Source organism: Dysidea avara, chromosome 2 (genome assembly GCF_963678975.1).
Source record: "Dysidea avara chromosome 2, odDysAvar1.4, whole genome shotgun sequence".
Taxonomy (NCBI): Eukaryota; Metazoa; Porifera; class Demospongiae; order Dictyoceratida; family Dysideidae; genus Dysidea; species Dysidea avara.
In genome coordinates, this window is record NC_089273.1 from 45,124,801 (window position 1) to 45,128,175 (window position 3,375).

The 3,375-nt window shown below is 36.3% G+C and overlaps 1 long non-coding RNA gene across 1 annotated transcript; it reads left to right on the plus strand.

The window, feature by feature from the left end:
* The first annotated feature begins 292 nt into the window (after window positions 1-292).
* LOC136246387 (uncharacterized) lies at window positions 293-836 on the plus strand. Its single transcript, XR_010696368.1, has 4 exons — window positions 293-392; window positions 474-532; window positions 607-636; window positions 687-836. It is a non-coding gene; the product is annotated as an uncharacterized lncRNA (long non-coding RNA).
* The last annotated feature ends 2,539 nt before the right edge of the window (window positions 837-3,375 follow it).

A 3,375-nucleotide genomic window follows, 5' to 3' on the forward strand; every position in this document is an offset into this window, starting at 1 on the left:
TGCTATCATGTAAAATGTGTGAAAAAGGTACCTTTTCGCAAATTCGGTCACATATTTATTACAACAAAGCTTACATTTAATACACATAAGTACATAACACTACAATGTAAAAAGATAAGAGAGGGAAAAATTAACTAAGTAGATGTCCATGAAGAGTATGTAAAATGTCACCAGACTGAGTAAATAATACAGATGGTAAACTGTTCTATCACATGGTTGCTTTGCTGTTGAAAAAGCATTTACAAGCACATCTGATCTATTAATGTTCTTGATGTACTCATTACAGGTTTTCATAGCTGTTGTGGACAATGAAGAGGATGATTATGAACCAGTGCAAGGGCCCAATGAAAACTTTGGTCATGCAGTTTGTTGGCAATTACGTATTTTAGAAAGTGAGCCTGTACTTGTTAAATATTTGGGTGATACAAATTTTCTACATTGTTCACTTATAGTAATAATTTCTTTATTCACAGATATTATCAAGATGCATTAAGTAGACCAAGAGACAAAGATTGTACCTAATTCTCTTCTGGTGAGTATTATTAGCTTTATTCACTTTCTTTCATTTGTGTTGAATGCATTTTTAATGTACACCCAATTTTGCAGAGCTGAATTTTGTGATAATGGCTAGAATAAGTAAGTACAATGTGTTTTAAATACATTATAAATGAGCAATTTTTACACAGATTTTGTAAGTCTATAGTCACAAAAGGTGTAGTTATGAGTTAAATTAATTGCTATCAATCCTACTACTAAGTTTCTTCAAGCTTCTAAATAGCTACACTATGCACTATTGAACCTCAGCCTTCTGATGGGTCGCTAACAGTATAGTAATTCATGGATAGTTCATACCAGAGTTTACAAAATACTGGAAGATGGGTTGAAGAAATCTGCCATCATCAGATGTTGACATGTAAGCTGCATACACAAAAGCACACACACAAGTCAATATTATTATAGTAAGGATACCACACCTTTGTTCTCTCCTTTTCTGTAGCCACTGTTGCCGTAGTAGATGTACTGTATTATGCTATAATGCTGCAGTTGTTACATCAACCTAAAATAGTACTGTCACTACCTCAGAACTTCTAAAATCCAAGATAAATAAAAATTTACTACTGATTCCCCAAATGGTGTAGATATATACCTGTTGTAAAGCTAAAACTAGTGTGTAAGTTTCATTGCGAGCCCACTGTATTGACTGTTCTTAAACAAGTCGCTCCTACATAATTATATTAGGAGCAACTTGGTCCTTGTTCTGGTTCATAATCATTGATAGTAGATTACAATTGCTATACTATGCAACTGTTAGCCTTTGGTCCCACATAAGCTTATATTATTGTACAAGTCCTTCTTACTAAAAGCAAGCACTAAGAATTGTACATTCGATTTGGAATCATAGAAAGAAAAAGTAGTGGAGGCTACCTATACTTGATGAAGACAAACTAGTAGACATTTAATCTCTATGTCAGCCAGTCAACCCATGCATGCCACACCAAATGAAAAAATGGCACTAAACTTTAATGTTTTCATCTCCCCGAACTATAGTACTAAAATTCAGTACATTTCACTTTCAGCTATGTTCAGCCTGTTACACAGCATTACAAATGAAGATTAGTAGTGAGAAGAGCCTCTGTGTAGTCCAGTTGCTACAGAAAATACAACATTACAAATGTAGGGAAACCATCACATGCTACTGGGAATCAACCCCTTACGCTGTCAGCAAAGAGAAGTGGGACACAAAGGAGGACAAAGATACGTCCATGATGCGTGCATTGTACGTACTGCTGTGGTACCTATCAGGCTGAGGTGACATCTAATAATACAAAAATCAAGCCTTGTCTAAAGGGTATCAGTAGTACAGTAAGTTAGTAAGTAAGTCAGAAAATCCACTAAATAAAATTTCGTAGCATTTCAGGTCACTTTTGGGCTTACTGTAGTTATGCCTAACCGATACTGCCAAGGTGTCATGAAGTTATTGTGAAGCTGTTTTCTGGTTAATATTATTTTTGTGAGAAAGTGCAAACCAGCACTGCCATACTGTATGGTGAATCCATCACTAGCCTCATTAATTGTTATCATCATTCTAGAATGGTCCACTGTATGTTGCATGTTATATACCACTTTGTGTTATATTTTTTGTAATAAATTAATTCTGTGTCACTTGAAGTTTATTATACACATTATCCTTCCTTACAGGATTTTACCACTGATAGCTGATTCAGATGAGGTGTGTGGACAGTGTACTATTATAGTGTGGTTGTTAAGTGAACATTGTTTATTACAAATCTATTCATTCTTGTGTTTAATCATGTCTGATAATACATGGGGCCAAACACAAAGTTCTGATACAAGGAGCAGCTGCATAATGTATTCGGGAAAAGTAATAATTAGACTTCAGACCACAGGGGTCTAAGTAATTTAGTAACCCGATGGCCCTGTGTCGTGGCGCCTGAGCAAAGCGAAGGCGCTACTACAGGGCCATCGGGTTACTAAATTACTATAACAGACTCCTGTGGTATGAAGTCTAACTTATTTAGACCCTTTATGTAGTTGTTGTACCTTAACACTCTTGGAAGCTGCTTTTAACAGAGAAATGTAGTGTTAATTAGTAGAAACAAGCCATCACTCGACCCATAATAACAGTTACTGGTTTAAAATTAATTCTAAGATGGTGATGTGTTGCTATAGTGTTACCAGTGCAGGTACACAAAATAAGCATAATTGAAAAGGGTCTAAGTAAACATGAAAAGGGTCTCAGTAACTTAGACACCTCCAAAATCCACCACAGAAGAGTCTAAGAAATGGTAGAATCAAAGTTAGTCAATTTCATGAAATTTCACATAAACTAGTACGTACATGAATATTATACAGTACGGTAGTACTGTATATTAGGGATCATGGAGATTTGGGTTTTCCTAGCCAAAAATTCACCCAAAAAACCAGCTTCACAACTCCATCCTGGAACCTTGGCAGTGTTGGTTAGGTATAACCAAACCCAAAAGTGCCTTCAGTACGATCCTAAAGGCTTCCAACAAAAAAAAATGATTCAATGGAATTTTCTACTGACTAACTTAGATATTAAGGTAGACATTATTGCTGGTGGTGTGCCAACAAGAGGTTTATAGACCATGGAGCCCAAGTTACATTGGCAAAGAAAGAGTTACTGCCGATGATAACAGAGAAACTAGGGTGGTCCAAGGAGCGATGTCATGCTCATAATCTCCCTCTTGATGTGCAGCCTATTGGAGCAAGTGGTAGCTAGAGCTTTGGGAGCAATAGCTCTAGTGTCATTGCCAATCAAGGTAGAGGAGACAGGAGCAAGTGAATTCCTTGCTATGTGGAGCCATAAAGTAAAAGGTTTTGCAAAACAAT